Source organism: Muntiacus reevesi, chromosome 14 (assembly GCF_963930625.1).
Source record: "Muntiacus reevesi chromosome 14, mMunRee1.1, whole genome shotgun sequence".
NCBI classification, from domain to species: domain Eukaryota; kingdom Metazoa; phylum Chordata; class Mammalia; order Artiodactyla; family Cervidae; genus Muntiacus; species Muntiacus reevesi.
Window position 1 is genome coordinate 49,821,480 of NC_089262.1, and position 20,414 is coordinate 49,841,893.

General features: G+C 41.8%; 1 protein-coding gene and 1 pseudogene across 1 annotated transcript in view; one reads left to right on the forward strand and one right to left on the reverse strand.

Annotated features, from left to right (window-relative positions):
* PDE4D (phosphodiesterase 4D) overlaps positions 1-20,414 on the reverse strand; it is a 1,548,416-nt gene that overhangs the window by 1,437,994 nt on the left and 90,008 nt on the right. The window lies entirely within an intron of this gene.
* LOC136146424 (histone H3.3C-like) lies at positions 6,108-16,187 on the forward strand (annotated as a pseudogene).

A 20,414-nucleotide genomic window follows, 5' to 3' on the forward strand; every position in this document is an offset into this window, starting at 1 on the left:
CGACACAGCACAGAACATGAGACAGGCAAGTGTCAAAGGTGACCCCAAATTTTCAAGCCTAGGTGGCTCAAAAAATTCAAGAGCAGAAGTGGGACTTCTGGGCAAATATCCAGAGGAAAACGTGGTCCAAAAGGATACATGCACCCCAGTGTTCATTGCAGCACTGTTTACAATAGCCAAGGTATGGAAGCAACATAAATGTCTATTGACAGAGGAATAAATAAAGAAGTTGTGATATATGTGTACAATGGAATATTCAGTTCAGTCTCTCAGTCGTGTCCAATGGAATATTACTCAGCCATAAAAAATGAAAGAATGCCATTTGCAGCAACATTGATGGACCCAGAGATTTTCATACTGAGTAAATTAAGTCAGACAGAGAAAGAGAAATATTGCATGACATCACTCATATATGAATTCTAAAAAGAAATGATACAAATACACAAATATTTATGAAACAGAAACAGACTCACAGACTTAGCAAATGAACTCAACAGTTACCAGGGGAAAGGGTGGGGGGAAGGGATGATTAGGGAGTTTGGGGTTGACATGTGCACACTGCTATATTTAAAATGAATAACCAACAAGGTCCTACGGCATAGTACAGGGAACTCTGCTCAATGTTACGTGGCAGCCTGGATGGGAGAGGGTTTGGGGGGAGAATGGCTACATGTATACATATGGCTGAGTTGCTTTGCTATGCACCCGAAACTATCACAACATTGCTAACAGGATATACTCCAATATAAAATAAAGTTATTTTAAAAACAGAGTGGAAGTGGGAAAGCCAGGAGGGATTTGGTGAGCTGAGGTGGGGAGTAAAGGAGGAGGCTGAGAAGACACGTGGAGGAAGGAAGGTAAGTTAGGTACTTGATTTACTAAATCTGACTCCCATAGCCAGGCAGGAATGTGCAATGAGTGGTGAAAATGTACAATTGGAGTCTGTGATGGAAGTCCAGGATGGTTACAGTTGATGATTGTGTGACAGTCCTGAGGAAAATATGAGAGAGAAGGAATGGCAAGGAGTCAAACAAAAACTGCAGAGAGTATAATTTGGCTGCCTCCGGAGCCAAAACCAGTGAGAAGGGGAAGCTACTTTTACCTATTTCTCATTCACTACAAAGAATGGTCTGTTCAATTTTATATAAATTTATATTAATCCAGCTATACTATAGACTACACAAGTAAAATAATTGCTAATAGGGCTTTGTTGATATATAAATAGCAGTAAAAAGAAAAAATCAGCAGTACCGATTTTCTCATAGTATCTTCATTTTCAAAAGCATTTAAAACCCTGCTTCATGAGCAAAGCATCTGGGCATGACTATGACGCTGTTGATAATCCAAATAAACGGGCAAAGGGAAGCCCAGCCATCTATGATACTCTATCATGTGTCTGTGCACCTGCCACCAGGGCTATTTTTATAAGTTTATTTACTTTAAAAATTATTTTTTAAAATTGGGTCCAAAAAAAGACAATGGTAAAGCCAGTTCAGGGCCTGTGACACAGAGGCTTCTTTTCACTTAACACAGCACTTCCTATTTTTCTGCATTTTCCTCCGACAGCAAACAGAACAAGAGGCCAAGAGTGTCAGGCTCAACTCTGACCTTTCACTTTTTCTTCTTCTTCTTTCAGGCAGGATTTTTTCTTCTATTCCACCATGTTTTTAGGTCCCATATGCTTCTTACTGAGGCATCAGAAAACAAATCTGCTAAAATCTTCCTTTTACTTTTTTTTAATTTTTATCCCTTTTTTTTTTTTTTTTTTTTTTTTTGCTTGAGAATGCACATACACAGCTACTTTTAGGAGAGAATAACGAATTGTTCCTAGGACCTCATAACAGACAACACTAAGGAAATGTCAGCCTATTATACTGCTCATGATGGAGAACTCCATTCCATCACCTCAGACTCAAGTTGTTGGGAAAGCCATTGACGTATAACACCCAAACCAGTGTCTCAAAAGCTCCCCCGTGTGTGCACATGAAAAATAACTCATCAAAGGAAAACTTCATTGGATTAAGGGCAAAAGTAGAAAAGGGACCAATTTTCAGACCTCAAAAATGTGTTAAGATACAAGAAAATAGCACATCATATAATTATTACTTTATTTTCATGTCATATTTATGATGTAAAAGAATAATTAATTTAAGTGAGCTGGTTTTATACAGATTATAGCATTAACAAATGAAATGGATGCATGAAAAATTTTTTGATTTTATTTTATAAAAGGGATTTTTAAATGCCAAAAATGAAAAATCACTGGATATACACAAAAAGAAAAGATAAGTCATCCAAATAGAACACAAGCAATAGATTTGTACATTTCAGCCCAAGAAAGGAATTGTGTGAAAGTAAACTAAAACATTTAGCACACTTTTCAGAAAGCCTAGTTGAAAGGTTTTCAGATTTCCCTTTTTGCCCATTTATCTTTCCCTCAGGGAAAAACATGCTATAGCTAAGACTAGTATGTAAGTCAGCTACCTCCCCCGCCCCATGCAAATGGTAGGCTTCCAGAATATTAAAGCCAAGACTGGCAAAGGTATTGTATTCCAACCTCCGTCTTTTACAAATGAAGAAAAGTGAGCTCAGAGAAATGAGTGGAGTTGACAGAAAAAGCTGGGAATAGACTCTTACTCTTTTGTTTTCTAGTGCAACCATTATTCCCTTACATCATGCTGTCTCCTGATTTTTAACAACAGAAATGGATAAAAAATAGGAAAAATACTAATAAATAGTATTTCAATACTAAAAAGTACTAAGCACTCAGTCTATGCCAGACATGGTTTTAAGTACACTACTTGAATTAACTCATTTGTACTGAGAGAAGCATTCTGAGGTTATATTACCTCAGAATATCACCTCCGTTTTACAGATGGGGAAACTGGGGCCCACAGAAGTACCTCCCCAGGGATCTTAGAAAGTCAGTGGTGGAGTCATTCTAATACTTACCCAGTCTAACCATAGAGATTAAATCCTTAACCACAAGTAACTAAATAAGACACAGAAAGTATCACTGTTATTAGAAATTCAACAGGGCACCAGCTATAAAATTAAACTTTGTTTTGCTTTGATTTTTAAATAGGAGTGCATGCATGCTCAGTTGCTTAGTTGTGTCTGACTCTTTGTGACCCTATGGACTGGGGTCGGCAGTCTCTTCTGTCCATGGGATTATCCCAGCAAGAAGGCTGGAGAGGGTGTCATTTCCTACTCCAGGACCTCTTCCCAACCCAGGGATGGAACCCACATCCCCTGCAGCTTCTGCATTGGCAGGTGGGTTCTTTACCACTGGGCCACCTGGAAGCTCCTTGAACAGGAGTAGGACCAACTTAAAAAAAAAAAAAAAAAAAACAATAACAGCTAGCTTAAAAGGAAAAATCTTGCCCAATTAGGACAACAAACTTGAAGCTCTGTAAGTCTCCGATTTCATACAAATCATCTAAGTAGAGGGTTGTATCCTTTGGCATGCTAACTGAAATCATGCTTACCTATAATTAGAAATTATGTTAATCTATTTATTAAGACAATCCCTCTTCTAGGCATTTCTTGTTGAACCTATTTTCCAAGTAATAAAATTAGATTTCTTAAGGGGGAAAAACCCCTCCTGCCTCTCTAATTTAACTGGATCACCAAATTAATACAAACTTCCTAAAGATACCATTGACCACCCAATGTCTACATTCAATGGAAATGTGCAGGCTTACCTCACAGAAGCTCTTCATTGTTTTCTCCCTCTCCTGACACTTTCTCTCTCTTAGTTTCTGCAACATCGCTCTCTTGGCCCTTGCCTGGTCTTTTACTTCTCTTTAGCAGGTCTTCCTCAACCCATATGCTTGGTAAGGCTTGGCATGTACTCCCAGGGTTCTGTCCTTGCTGGGTTTTCCCCACAGCCCCTGCCCACACTCACACCATTGCTTCCTCTGCTACTTAGGAAATGATGCCTGGCTTCAATGCTGGGGTTTCCAAGCTGCTTCTTTCCTCTAAGCTTCAAGCTGTCTGTGGCAATTCTTCAAACTAGGCATAATCAAATCCAAATTCTTTTCAAACTAGGCATAATCAAATCCAAATTCTTTATATGTCACCAAAAATTCTATTTCCCAGTCTGTAGTCCTTATCTTGCTTAACAGAGTCCTCCAGTTCACAAGCCCAAACCATGAGTCACCTGAGACTCCTTCCCTTCTTCTCACGATACATCCAGCAAAGCTGTAATTTGTACAAATTGTACTTTCTAAGTTGCTCTTGAATCCTCCCCTCTTACCTTCATGCTCATGAAAACCATGTAGTCTACCTGCATGACCGTATCTCTCCCTATCTCCCCAAAACAACTGGTTTAGGTTGGGCTCCACAAGAAACAGATTCAGCTAAGACTTTAAGTGCAAATATTACTGAAGAAGAGACCCCAGGGAGCAAGTGTAAGGGGCGTGGCAGAACGGCAGGGGTGAGAAGAAATACTGGTGTGAAAATGACCAGATCACTGCTGTGAGCAGTGGGGCTCCACCCAGTGGGGGCCTCCAGCACACCCGAGGATGAACTGCAGTTTTGCCCACTCAGGAGCCAGGAAGCTGGGACATTTTTCCATCATTGTCTCAGGGCGGCTACCAAGGGGGTTAACTCCCCCTCGTTGGGCCTGCCTCCTTGGAGTCTAGCAAACTTCCAGTCACTGTTGGCTTGTGTGGGAACCATGGCTGCCGAGGGACTCTGAGAAATCCTTGGGAGGCTCCCAGAGGCTTTAGAAAGACTCCAGGTGCCTCCGCACAGCCTACCAGACATTCCATGCTCGTCTCCTTCTTTCTTCTTCGTCATTTCCCAGGCTTCCCGGTCTAACACCCACATGCTCTAGCCTTACCAACCTCCCAAAGGTTCCCAAAACACACAGGCCTTTGCCACCTCTGTGTTTTGGACTAACTAGTCCCTCTTCCCAGAAGGGCCACCTCTACCTCCCAAGCCTCTTCCCCTCCATCTGAAATACCGCCACTTTTTGACAGGAGACAGCTCACATATCCCTCCCCATCTCAAGATCTCAAGATTCCCCTCAATGTCCTGCCCCTAAGTCAAACACTTGCACCAGTGCCACGGCCGTGCCTTGTCAAACTGCCTCCCTCATCAAACCCTATGTTGCTGGTTGTGGTTAGGCCAGCCGGCTGGAGTGTGAACTCCTGACAAGTAGGGATATGCTTGATTTCTCCCTGCTGTTCCAGCGCCACGCCCAAGGCCAGGAAGGAGGACCAACTGGAAAAATACCAAATAATTCCTGAAAGGTCTGGATATCATACAGAATAAATAACGTAAATCTCCAATTAACACGGCAAACAAAACAGAGCATAAGAAAGAACTGGGGGTGGGGGGTGGAGGGAAATGGCAATTTTCCCTTTAGTGCATGCTTTTCTTAAAAAATTGCTAGGTAGGGATATTTTTCCTTTGTTGTTGCTCAGTCGCCAATCATGTCTGACTCTTTGTGACCCCATGGACTGTAGCATGCCAGCCTCCCCTGTCCCTCACTATCTCCTGGAGTTTGCCCAAGTTCATGTCCATTGAATCGGTGATGCCATCCAACCGTCTGATACTCTATCGATCCCTTCTCCTGCCTTCAATCTTTCCCAGCATCAGGGTGTTTTCCAATGAATCGGCTCTTCACATCAGGTGGCCAAAGTATTGGAGCTTCAACTTCAGCATCAGTCCTTCCAATGAGTATTTAGGGTTGATTTCCTTTAGGATTGACTGGTTTGACCTCCTTGCTGTCCAAGGAACTCTCAAGAGTTTTCTCCAGCACCAGAGTGAAAGCATCAATTTTTCAGCGCTCTGCCTTCTTTATGGTACAACTCTTACATCCGTTGACTACTGGAAAGACCATAGCCTTGACTATACAGACCTTTATCAGCAACGTAATGACCTTGCTTCTTAATATACTGTCTAGGTTTGTCATAGCTTTCCTGCCAAGAAGCAATCATCTTCTAATTTTTCCTTATATATGGGCTATAAATCAATACGGTTTACTCTGCCTCAGCTTCTTTCTTTAAGTGTCTGATTATTGGCACTGGTTTCCTTCAAGGGAAACAGTACTTGAGAGACTCTGAGCCCCTGAGAAAAACCCTTCTACATGTTCACTCATGGGTGTTTTGTGAGTACATCTCAACTGTTCACACTCAGGCACTTTCAAGCGTCTGACGGTGAGTGGGCTTTACACTGAGCCTGTCTTTATAATTAGATACCCCTAGAAGGAAGAAGGGCTTCCCAGGTGGCACTGGTGGTAAAGAACCCACCTGCCAATGCAGGTAGATGTAAGAGACGTGAGTTCAATCCCTGAGTCAGGAAGATCCCCTAGAGGAGGCCATGGCAACCCACTCTAGTATTCTTGCCTGGAGAATCCCATAGACAGAGGAGCCTGGCATGCTGCAGTCCATAGGGTCGCACAGAGTTGGACATGACTGAAGCGATTTAGCATGCCTGCACACAGAAGGAAGAAATAAGTGACATAATCACCTCCTAAGACCTACTTTACCGGCCCCTCAAGGTCACCTGCCTCTGTGCCCCAGCTGAACTGTCTCTGCAGAAGACTTCTGCCCCCTTCAACGCTGATGTGCAGAAAACCAATGCAAGTGTGGAGTAGTGGTAGTCTTCCCCTTAACTTTCACTGGACTGACTCACCATAAGCAATTATTACATGCAAACGTGCCCAAACCTGAATAAGGATTAAATTCATACTTTGGGGTAGGGTTTTTTTTTTTTTTAAGATATGAGTTGCTAAAAAGAAGAGGTGATAAACTATTTCCAAAGGTCGTTTTAGTTCAGCCCAGATTGACTCTGCCCAGTGGTGGCCCAGGAGGGCCGAGAAGAACTACTCCACGTTCAAGGTCAGGAGGGGCGGCCATCAGGGGATACCCCTCATCCAAGGTAAGAGAAACCTAAGTAAGATGGTAGGTGTTGCGAGAGGGCATCAGAGGGCAGACACACTAAAACCATAATCACAGAAAACTAGACAATTTGATCACACGGACCACAGCCTTGTCTAACTCAATGAAACTAAGCCATGCTGTGTGGGGCCACCCAAGATGGTCGGGTCATGGTGGAGATGTCTGACAGAATGTGGTCCACTGGAGAAGGGACAAGCAAACCACTTCAGTATTCTTGCCTTGAGAACCCCATGAACAGTATGAAAAGGCAAAATGATAGGACACTGAAAGAGGAACTCCCCAGGTCGGTAGGTGCCCAATATGCTACTGGAGATCTTTGGAGAAATAACTCCAGAAAGAATGAAGGAATGGAGCCAAAGCAAAAACAATACCCAGTTATGGATGTAACTGGTGATAGAAGCAAGGTCCGATGCTGTAAAGAGCAATATTGCATAGGAACCTGGAATGTTAGGTCCATGAATCAAGGTAAATTGGAAGTGGTCAAACAGGAGATGGCAAGAGTGAATGTCGACATTCTAGGAATCAGTGAACTAAGATGGACTGGAATGGCTGAATTTAATTCAGATGACCGTTATATCTACTACTGTGGGCAGGAATCCCTTAGAAGAAGTGGAGTAGCCATCATGGTCACAAAAAAGTCCGAAAGGCAATACTTAGATGTAATCTCAAAAATGACAGAATGATCTCTGTTCGTTTCCAAGGCAAATCATTCAATATCATGGTAATCCAAGCCTATGTATGCCCCAACCAGTAATGCTGAAGAAACTGAAGTTGAATGGTTCTATGAAGACCTACAAGACCTTTTAGAACTGACGCCGAAAAAAGATGCCCTTTTTTATTATAGGAGACTAGAATGCAAAAGTAGGAAGTCAAGAAACACCTGGAGTAACAGGTAAATTTGGCCTTGGAGTACGGAATGAAGCAGGGCAAAGGCTAATAGAGTTTTGCCAACAGAACACACTGGTCATAGCAAACACCCTCTTCCAACAACACAAGAGAAGACTCTACACATGGACATCACCAGATGGTCAACACCGAAATCAGATTGATTTATTCTTTGCAGCCAAAGATGGAGAAGCCCTATACATGCAGCAAAAACAAGACTGGAAGCTGACTGTGGCTTGGATCATGAACTCCTTATTGCCAAATTCAGACTTAAATGGAAGAAAGTAGGGAAAACCACTAGACCATTCAGGTATGACCTAAATCAAATCCCTTATGACTATACAGTGGGAGTGAGAAATAGATTTAAGGGACTAGATCTGATAGACAGAGTGCCTGATGAACTATGGATGGAGGTTCGTGACATTGTACAGGAGACAGGGATCAAGACCATCCCCATGGAAAAGAAATGCAAAAAGGCAAAATGGTTGCCTGAGGAGGCCTTACAAATAGTTGTGTAAAGAAGAGAAACGAAAAGCAAAAGAGAAAAGGAAATATACTCCCATTTGAAAACAGAGTTCCAAAGAATAGCAAGGAGAGATAAGAAAGCCTTCCTCAGCGATTAACGCAAAGAAATAGATGAAAATAACAGAATGGGAAAGACTAGAGATCTCTTCAGGAAAATTAGAGATAGCAAGGGAACATTTCATGCAAAGATGGGCTCTATAAAGGACAGAAATGGTATGGACCTAAAAGAAGCAGAAGATATTAAGAAGAGGTGGCAAGAATACACAGAAGAACTGTACAAAAAAGATCTTCACGACCCAGATAATCACAATGGTGTGATCACTCATCTAGAGCCAGACATCCCGGAATGTGAAGTCAAGTGGGCCTTAGAAAGCATAACTACAAACAAAGCTAGTGGAGGTGATGGAATTCCACTTAAGCTCCTTCAAATCCTGAAAGATGACGCTGTGAACGTGCTACACTCAATATGCCAGCAAACTTGGAAAACTCAGCTGTGGCCACAGGACTGGAAAAGGTCAGTTTTCATTCAATTCAAAGAAAGGCAATCCCAAAGAATGTTCCAACTACCGCACAATTGCACTCATCTCACATGCTAGTAAAGTAATGCTCAAAGTTCCCCAAGCTAAGCTTCAGCAATATGTGAACCATGAACTTCCAGATGTTCAAGCTGGATTTAGAAAAGGCAGAGGAATTAGAGATAAAATTGCCAACATCTGCTGGATCATCGAAAAAGCAAGAGAGTTCCAGAAAAACATCTATTTATGCTTTATTGACTATGCCAAAGCCTTTGACTGTGTGGATCACAACAAACTCAAGAGACCTGCCTCTTGAGAAACCTGTATGCAGGTCAGGAAACAACAGTTAGACCTGGACATGGAACAACAGACTGGTTCCAAAGAGGAAAAGGAGTACGTCAAGGCTGTATATTGTCACCCTGTTTGTTTAACTTATATGCAGAGTACATCATGAGAAACCCTGGGCTGGAAGAAGCACAAGCTGGAATCAAGATTGCCGGGAGAAATATCAATAACCTCAGATATGCAGATGACACCACCCTTATGGTAGAAAGTGAAGAGGAACTAAAAAGCCTCTTGATGAAAGTGAAAGAGGAGAGTGAAAAAGTTGGCTTAAAGCTCAACATTCAGAAAACTAAGATCATGGCATCTAGTCCCATCACTTCATGGGAAATAGATGGGGAAACAGTGGAAACAGTGTCAGACTTAATTTTTCGGAGCTCCAAAATCACTGCAGATGGTAACTGCAGCCATGAAATTAAAAGACGCTTACTCCTTGAAAGGAAAGTTATGACCAACCTAGATAGCATATTAAAAAGCAGAGACATTACTTTGCCAACAAATGTCCGTCTAGTCAAGGCTATGGTTTTTCCAGTGGTCATGTATGGATATGAGAGTTGAACTGTGAAGAAAGCTGAGTGCCGAAAAATTGATGCATTTGAACTGTGGTGTGGGAGAAGACTCTGGAGAGTCCCTTGGACTGCAAGGAGATCCATCCATTCCATCCTAAAGGAGATCAGTCCTGGGTGTTCATTGGAAGGACTGACACTGAAGCTGAAACTCCAGTATTTTGGCCACCTCATGCAAAGAGTTGACTCATTGGAAAAGACTCTGATGCTGGGAGGGATTGGGGGCAGGAGGAGAAGAGGACGACAGAGGATGAGATGACTGGATGGCATCACCAACTCGATGGACATGAGTTTGAGTAAACTCCAGGAGTTGGTGATGGACAGGGAGGCCTGGCGTGCTGCAATTCATGGGGTCACAAAGAGTCGGACACGACTGAGCGACTGAACTGAACTGAACTGAACTGACATTGATATGAAAACTAAACAAACTGCAGATACCTTTGAACTGGATCCTGTGACACAGTTTGTACTTGGCAACTGTTGTTCAAGATTTTGCAATTCACTGATCAATGTTACTGCATCTGATGGAAACTAAATTGCCTTCAATCCATGTGGACGTGATTTCAGCTTTTTCTTCCCCTGCCCCTCCCTATTCTTATGGTTGCACAATGGAAAGAAAAACAACCACAGTGGATCTTCTTTGTTGGAGGCTATAACATTGGGTGTTCCCTTCCATCACCTGTGTTTTGGGTTTTGCACTAACCAACATCAGGATCCTTTCATCTGAGGTGACAGAAATCTACAAATATAGTAAAGTGCAATCTGTTGCAAGAGAAAACAAAGAAGAAATTTTGGAACAACCTGCTCAGAAGTCAGGTCTGCTGTTTATATTTTATTTCATAATTCCAGATTCACTGTAGGCAGCCAAAGAGTTGCTATTCAAAATGTTTTGCTGACCTCATAAGAACCAATGTAAATAGACTCTCTACCCAGTGACGCCAATGCTGAAGGCAGTTTCTGTGCTTTTGTATTTTGTGAGATCTCTGTGTATACCGCTCCCAAGTCCTTGTGCTACTGAGCAGAGTTCTGCTTTGGTGTAAGCTGATACCAATCTTCGCAGGCTACTGTTTCTCCTGGTTTCTCTCCACTGCCTATGGAACCAAGGAGAACAGCGTGAAAGGTCACGCTGTACTTAATTCCCCTTTTCATTCCTATACTCCTTGATTTTCTTTGCCTGGTGTCCATGTCTCAGAGTTGTTTTATGAGCAATATCTTGCCCTTAAAGGTTTGGGCCTCCCAATCAAGCAATCCCCATTGGATAACAGAAGCTAGCAATTAACTCAACATATACTCTTTAAGTACCTCTGAGGGGCAAATTACAACTTTTCTAAGCATTCACTTTCTTTTTTTTTTTTTTAATCTCAGCATTCCTTTGAAGAAATAAAGGACAGGACTTGAACCAACAATTTACCATCCAAGAAATTGCAGTACAGAGGTTTTGCACTTTACCCTCCGATAAGGAGCAAGTCAATGAAAGGGCTAGAATAAAACACAAGTCTAATAACAAAGTTCAGTATCCTTTCCCTCATCCTCCCCTATGCTTATGCCCAATTCCACTTTATAACAAAGAGCAGTGGAGAGATGCTCTAGCTGAGGTCTATATGCCTGTGGAAAAACATAGGAGGGCCTGAGACTCCTGAAACTGTACCTAAATGGTTAATAAATGTGCATTTTTCTGAGGAGAGAGTCAATAATTCCAGAATGGCTAACAAAGATTTTAATCATATGCTTCGTATTAAATATACTTGAAAAAGCAAAACAATCCTGTATGATACCTGACATTTCTCTTTCCCATCTCCTAAAATGTACCTTTGTTGCAATTTTACATGTACAACAAGCTACCCCAGAAGTAAGTAGGTTAAAATAATAATATGTATTTCATTTTCTCACAATCTGAGCAGGGCTCAGCAGGCACAGCCCTCTGGTCCATGAAATGCCAACTGGGGTGACCCAGCCAGCGCTGGGGGAGCCGCTCTAAGGTGGCTCTCCATGTGGCTGGCTGTGATTCCTCTCCACGTGGGCCTGCGTGGGGGAGGCTTAGCTTCCCCACAGCATGGCAACTGCCTCAACAGACTGTAAGCGGAAACCATACCATTTCTTAAGGCCTGCACTCAGAGTCAGACACAGTGTCCCTCTGCTTCATCCTGTTGGTCGAACCATTGTGAGAAGGTTCACGGAGAGGAACCTTACTTCTTGACAGGAAGTAAGAACCTTACTTCTTGACAGGAAGAGCTTCAAAGAATTTTGAGGCCATGATTTTAGACTGCCGCATACCTCTAGGGTCGTCTTTGCTCTTCCTGTAGTTTGCTCCACCACAGATCTTGGCTGTGTGAGAGACCAAGGTCTGATACTTCTTACATGTCCCTCCTGCCAGGATGAGTCTGTAGGCAACTCAACCTACTACCGCCTCAACCTACTACTACAGGGGGGAGCTGGTCTGCTGCTCCCTGGTCACCCTTGGCGACTTCTTCACTGCTGGGGTTCACCCCTCCATTGCAAGGATCACCTGAAGCACTCTGTGTAGCCTATTCCTTTAAAGAAATGCTGCACAATGGCTTTGGGGGGGATAATGACTGTGGGTTCCGTCTGAAGACAGAAGGATAAAAGTTCCTCTGAGAGATTTCTTTTTTTTTTTTCATTTATTTTTATTAGTTGGAGGCTAATTACTTTACAATATTGTAGTGGTTTTTGCCATACATTGACATGAATCAGCCATGGATTTACATGTGTTCCCCATCCTGAACCCCCCTCCCACCTCCCTCTCCATCCCATCCCTCTGGGTCATCCCAGTGCACCAGCCCCGAGCACTTGTCTCATGCATCCAACCTGGACTGGCGATCTGTTTCACCCTTGATAATATACATGTTTCAATGCTGTTCTCCTCTGAGAGATTTCTATTAGATATGAGCAATGTGATGAGAGAAAAAAGAGACTGACCTTTCCCAGCATCACTCTCTGAACTGTTGACTGGGTTGAAAGCATTCCCAAGTCAGTCTGTTTACAGGCACTACCCAACCACATAACTCTTTGAAAAGCAAGAGTTATTAATATTTTCAAGGAAATGCCAACCGGTACTTACATTATTTGCATCACTTTCCCCCATTCTCTTCATTAAGTCAAATGACTGATCCATAAAATTGGTTATCAGCACTGAAAAATTCTCTGATACTATCTGCTTTAGGCTGCCTCAGGCAGACTTTTGGAAATGGTCTGCTTTTGCTCTGCAGTAGAGGTGATTAAAAAAAAAAAAAAGGGCCACCAGCTGAGGAGAAAAAGTTCCAACTCCAGGCTTGATAAAGCTATAAGCCACTATTCAAATCAACCAAGCACTCCAGAAGTCTTTTGGTCTTTTTTTTTTTTATTCTCCAGCAACTTTTATTGGTCACAGAATGTGAAATTATGTGCAGTACCTGGGGTTTAATTAACAGTCTCATTTATAAACCAATTTAATATTTACATTATTTTTAAAACAACGTTTGCTTTTGAATAAACTGATATGGTCAAATGAACATGCTCCTACCCCATGCAAAAACAAGCAACTTGCAAACCCACTCTTAAGAAGATGCTGAATGAAACACCAAAAGTTTCAGCCACGCTTTCACCACCCCACTCTCTCTGATCCATCAGCATGTCAGGACCCCTCCTGTCTTCAGAGCCTTTGCATTCATTTTCTTTGTTCTGGTCTCTCTTCTCCAGAAAGCTCTGTGGCTTGTCTCCTCTTCCTGACGTAAGTCTTCAGGTCTTTATTTATATTTCACTTTCTCAGTGAACCTGCTCTTGGAAGCCCCATCTAAAATTTACAAACCACTGTACACACACCACTTCCTCTCATCCTCTCCTTATAATTTTCTTCTCACTGTAGAGTATATGATGTATTTTACTTATTTACTGCCTGTCTCCCCTTCTATAATACAATGATACCTTCGTGAAGACAGGATTTTTTTTATGTCTTGCTTATTGCTGGTGCTGGAATAGTACCTGGCATCAAGCAGATGTGCCAGACATATTTATTAATAAATAATTGAATGAACTATCGATCCAACCTGTAACTCTCCTCAAATGGTGATAACACAGGTTCCTGGTTGCACTGCCTGCTTTGAAAAGAGTTACAGATCTGGCTCTAACAGCCATCCACCTGCCCTTAGTTTTCCACTCCTGCTGTAACAAATTACCACAGACTTCCTAGCACAAGGCAGTAAAACTTCATTGTCTTACAGTTTTGTAGGTCAGAAGTTCAACGTGGGACTGAGTGGGCTAACGTAAGGTGTGGCCTGGCTCTGTCCCTTTCAGGAACTTTTAGGGCAAGATTTGTTTCCATGCATTTTTCAGATTGTAAAGGTCATCTCCAACCCCAGGAAGGCGTGTGTCCCCTCCCTGCATTTTCCAAGCTGGCAATGTCACGTGGCTCTGGCCCTTCTTCCTTAGTTACCTCTCCCTCTGACTCTTTCTGCCTCCCTCCTTATGTGAGACCCATGCAGATAATCCAAAACAATTTCCCTATTTTAAGGTCATCTGATTAGCAACCTTAAATCCATCTACAACATTAATTTCCCTTTCTCCAGCAACCTAACATATTCCTAGACCTCTGAGATGAGGATGTGGAACTCTTTGATGGCCATTCTCTCTTCCCATCACATCATCCTCTGGAAAGATCTAAAAAATGACAAGACCTCTCCCATCACTTTCATAGCTGTGATGCTTTTTATCCAGATCCATACTGAGCCCTTACATTTGCTCCTGTCATGAATCCTTATTGAGGTAAAGTACAAACTTTCCCAGACTTAGAGGCAGAAGACATCCACTGAAGACCCTTCCTGAAACTGACCAAGTCAGTTACCATCTCTGAGACTCCCTTTTCTCAACAGAAAAATGGAAATAACAAAACCTCCTGACAGGGCTATTATGAAGATGAAATGTGGTAATGCTTATAAAAGCTCTATAAATGTCAAACTCCACGCGATGTAAGTAATCATTATTATGATAGACATCTCTAGCACCAAGGATACCCCGAGTCTGTACTGACGGTGGTTTTGACTATTTTGCTCCCTGAAAGGAATGATGTGAATTATCATTTACATACTTTGGACAAATCAGAACTGAAATAGACAGTGCTACTCATTGGACAAGTCCGGCATAACCTTTACCTGGATTATGATGACAATATTGTACAGACAATCCAAATGTGAATAAGAATTTGGTTTTTCCTATTTGAAGGTTCTGAGTGCAAACTGAAGCAGGGCAAAGGCTAACAGAGTTTTGCTAAGAGAACACACTGGTCGTAGAAAACACCCTCTTCCAACAGGACAAGAGATGACTTTACACATGGACAACACCAGATTGTCAATATCAAAATCAGATTGATCATACTCTTTGCAGGTCAAGATGGAAAAACTCTATACAGTCAGAAAAAACAAGACTTGGAGCTGACTGTGGCTCAGATCATGAACTCCTTATTGCAAAATTCAGACTTAAATTGAAAAATGTAGGGAAAACCACTAGACCATTCAGGTATAACCTAAATCAAATATGTTACAATTATACAGTGGAAGTGACAAACAGATTCAAGGGATTAGATCTGATAGACAGAGTGCCTAAAGAACTATGGACAGAGGTTTGTAACATTGTATAGGAGGCCACGGTGATCAAAACCATCCCCCAAATAAAGAAATGCAAAAAGGCAAAATGGTTATCTGAGGAGGTCTTACAAATAGCTGAGAAAAAGGCAAAGGACAGAAGGAAAGATATACCCAGCTGAATGCAGCATTCCAAAGAATATCAAGGAGACATAAGAAACCCTTCCTAAGTGAACAATGCAAAGAAATAGGGGAAAACAATAGAATGGGAAAGACTAGAGATCTCTTAAAGAAAATCAGAGATACCAAGGGAACATTTCATGCAAATTTGGGTACAGTAAAGGACAGAAATGGTATGGACCTAACAGAAGCAGAAGATATCAAGAAGCAGTGGCAATGTGTTCGCAGCCACCACCATGCCACCGTTGCTCTCCAACGCCAGCACCACCTCTAGCTCGCCGAGCTCCAGCAGAAGGAGAAGGGGGGTAAGTCAGGAGGTCTCTATACCACGGTACATACAAAGCAGACTGCCCACAAACCAACCAGTAGTAAAGCACCAAGGAAGCAACTTGCTACAAAAGCCACTGGCAAAAGTGCGCCTTCTACTGGAGGGGTGAAGAAACCTCGTCGTTATAGGCCTGGTACTGTGGCACTCTGTGAAATTAGACGTCATCAGAAGTTCACTGAACTTCTGATTCGAAAACTTCCTTCCAGCGTGCAGCTGCTGGTGCTTTGCAGGAGGCAAGCGAGGCCTATCTGGTTGGCTTTTTGAAGACACTAACCAACCTGTGTGTTATCCATGCCAAACATGTAACAATTCAGCCAAAAGACATCCAGCTAGCATGCTGCGTATGTGGAGGACGTGCTTAAAAATTCACTATGATGGGAAATTTTCAGTCTTTTTTTAAAAAAAAAAGTCTCTTTTTCCTGTTATTGGTAGTTCTGAATGTTAGATACTTTTTTTCCCATGGGGTCAAAAGGTACATACGATTGCATGTGGAAAAATAGGGGACAGAAATCCAATATTGGCAGTTCTTCCATTTTCGTTTGTGTGTGAATTTTTAATATGAATGCAGGGACATAAAGCATTAATGCAAGTCAAAATGTTTCCGTGAACAAGTTTTTCAGCAGTTCAACTTTATAACAATTATAAATAAACCTGTTAAATTTTTCTGGAAAATACCAGCATTTGGATTTTTTTAAAAAACAACTAAATTTCTTAATGACTGCAACTAAATGGTGTTTGCAGAATTTTTATTATACAATATATTCTGTCCATTCACTATACTTCTCTAACTGAGTTGTCCTACATGCAAGTACATGTTTTTAATGTTGTCTGCCTTCTGTGCTATTCCTGTAAGTTTGCTATTAAAATACATTAAACTATAAAAAAACAAAAAGAGGTGGCAATGATACACAAAAGAACTATACAAAAAAGAGCTTAATGACACAGATAACCACCATGGTGTGATCACTCACCTGGAGCCAGACATCCTGGAGTGCGAAGTCAAGTGGGCCTTAGAAAGCATCACTATGAACAAAGCCAGTGGAGGTGATGGAATTGCAGCTGAGCTATTTCAAATCCTAAAAGATGACGCTGTAAAACTCCTACACAAAATATGCCAGCAAATTTGGTAAACTCAGCAGTGGCCACAGGACTGGAAAAAGTCAGTTTTCATTCCAGTCTCAAAGAAGGACAATGTCAAAGAATGTTCAAACTACTACACAGTCGCACTCATTTCACATGCTAGCAAAGACATGCTCAAAATTCTCCAAGCTAAGCTTCAACAGTATGTGAACCAAGAACTTCCAGATATTCAAGCTGGATTTAGAAAAGGCAAAGGAACCTGGGATCAAATTACCAACATCCACTGGATTACAGAAAAAGCAAGGGAATTCCAGAAAAACATCTATTTCTGCTTTATTGACTATGCTAAAGCCTTAGACTGTGTGGATCACAATAAACTGTGGAAAATGCTTCAAGAGATAGGAATACCAGACCACCCTACCTGCCTCCTGAGAAACCTGTATGCAGGTCAGGAAGCAACAGTTACTACTGGACATGGAACAACAGACTGGTTCCAAATTGGGACAGGAGTACGTCAAGGCTGTATATTGTCACCCTGCTTATTTAACTTGTATGCAGAGTATATCATGCAAAATGCTGGATTGGATGAAGCACAAGCCAGAATAAAGATTGTTGGGAAAAATATCAATAACCTCAGATATGCAGATGACACCACCTTTATGGCAGAAAGTGAAGAGGAACTAAAGAGCCTCTTGACGAAAGTGAAAGAGGAGAGTGAAAAAGTTGGCTTAAAATTCAACATTCAAAAAACGAAGAGCATGGCATCCAGTTCCATCACTTCATGGCAAATAGATGGGGAAACAGTGGAAACAGTGACAGATTTCATTTTCTTGGGCTCCAAAATCTTCTGCAGATGGTGACTGAAACCATGAAAGTAAAAGATGCTTGCTCCTTGGAAGAAAAGCTATGACAAACCCAGAGAGCATATTAAAAAGCAGAGACATTACTTTGCTGCAAATGTCCATCTAGTCAAAAGTCTGGTTTTTCCAGTAGTCACATAAAGATGTGAAAGTTAGACCATAAATAAGGCTGAGCACCCAAGAACTGATGCTTTTGAACTATGGTGTTGGAGAAGACTCTTGAGAGTCCTCTGGACTGCAAAGAGTTCAAACCAGTCAATCCTAAAGAAATCAATCCTGAATATTCATTGGAAGGACTGATGCTGAAGCTGAAACTCCAATACTTTGGCCACCTGGTGGGAAGAGCTGACTCATTAGAAAAGACCCTGATGCTGAGAAAGATTGAAGGCAGGAGGAGAAGGGAACAACAGAGGACGAGATGGTTTGATGGCATCACCGACTCATTGAACATGAGTTTGAGCAAAGTCCGGGAGATGGTGAAGGACAGGGAAGCCTGGTGTGCTGCCATCCATGGGGTCACCAAGAGTGAGACAGGACTGAGTGACTGATCAAGAAATTAATCCCACCTACAGCTTCCCAACATCAAGGGGAAATGCCTTTGCCTATCCCCTAGAAAGTCACTGAAAGAAATTTAAAACAACTTTTTTTTTAAATTTATTTATTTGTTTTACTTTATAACATTGTATTGGTTTTGCCATACATTGACTTGAATCAGCCATGGGTGTACATGTGTTCCCCATCCTGAAACCCCCTCCCACCTCCCTCCCCATCCCATCCCTCTGGGTCATCCCAGTGCACCAGCCCTGAGCACCCTGTCTCATGCATTGAACCTGGACTGGTGATTCGTTTCACATATGATAATTTACATGTTTCAATGCCATTCTCCCATATCATCCCACCCTCGCCCTCTCCCACAGAGTCCAAAAGACTGTTCAATACATCTGTGTCTCTCTTGCTGTCTTGCATATAGGGTTATCGTTACCATCTTTCTAAATTCCATATATATGCGTTAGTATACTGTACTGGTGTTTTTCTTTCTGACTTACTTCACTCTATATAATAGGCTCCAGTTTCATCCACCTCATTAGAACTGATTCAAATGAATTCTTTTTAATGGCTGAGTAATATTCCATTGTGTATATGTACCATAGTTCTCTTATCCATTCGTCTGCAGATGGACATCTAGGTTGCTTCCATGTCCTGGCTATTATAAAGAGTGCTGCGATGAACACTGGGGAGCACGTGTCTCTTCCAGTTCTGGTTTCCTCGGTGTGTATGTCCAGGAGTGGGATTGCTGGGTCATATGGCAGTTCTATTTCCAGTTTTTTAAGGAATCTCCACACTGTTCTCCATAGTGGCTGTACTAGTTTGCATTCCCACCAACAGTGTAAGAGGGTTCCCTTTTCTCCACACCCTCTCCAGCATTTATTGCTTGTAGACTTTTGGATAGCAGCCATCCTGACTGGCATGAAATGGTACCTCATTGTGGTTTTGATTTGCATTTCTCTGATAATGAATGATGTTTAGCAATCTTTTCATGTGTTTGTTAGCCATCTGTATGTCTTCTTTGGAGAAATGTCTGTTTAGTTCTTTGGCCCACTTTTTGATTGGGTCTTTTATTTTTCTGGAATTGAGCTGCAGCAGTTGCTTTTGTATTTTTTAGATTAACTCTTTGTCCATTGCTTCATTATTTTCTCCCATTCTGAAGGTTGTCTTTTCACCTTATAAAGCAGCTTTTTTAAATGGGGAGCACCAGCCTCCCACTTGCGCTTTCAAGTATGACACTGATGATCAATTATTCCTTCCTCAGTTTCACCTTAGAAGGATACTACAGGGAAGACTCTGAATTTCATATTCACGGAAAAGAATGGCCAACCTGAAACACATTTAACTGGGTACTTCCCCTAAGGTAGTTGCAACTATTGCTTTTATGGAGCCAGGTGAGGATTTCATAGAAGCTGATAAATGTCATCTGATTGTGAACTTCCTGGCCTCTGGTGAGTCTTGCCCAGATGTGAGCTCATATCACAGGAGTCAGTGAATTTCACACCAGTAGATGTGTTCCAATAAATCAAGGGCTTATATAAATCCCAGAACCTGCTTCTGTGGGGCTCAAGCTATAACCAACTTAAACCTTCACAGGGTGGATGTTTCACACGTTGAAACAACTTCATAAAAAGACCATGGGAGCTGGGCCCTTGATGATTCCATGCTGCCTGATTTGCCAAGAGGGGAGAAAGTCTTTTCTAAGCTGAGAGTCTTTGAGCATTGTACATCTGTCCTCAGTACTTGGGGGGGGTGGGGGAATATGTTCCATTTATTCTCCCCTTCAAGCTGTAAGATTTTTTAAAAAGACCCCACTGCAATTAGAAAGAACTGCTAATTGGATCAAGAAGTTAAAGGTATAAGACATGTTTGTATTGAATTTCCCTTGAAATACTCTTGGATTTAGAAGATAAAGGCAAAGAGGACTTGGCAATGTGAATTTTTGCTGGCAACAGAAAATTTCAGCACAACAATTATTTCAGAATAATTATTTTTGCCAAACACAGCAAAAATCTCTGGATTTACCCAAAGCTAATACGGTAAGGGTAACATTTCAAACTGCTTCCACTTTGTATGCTAAGTCACTTCAGTCGTGTCCAACCC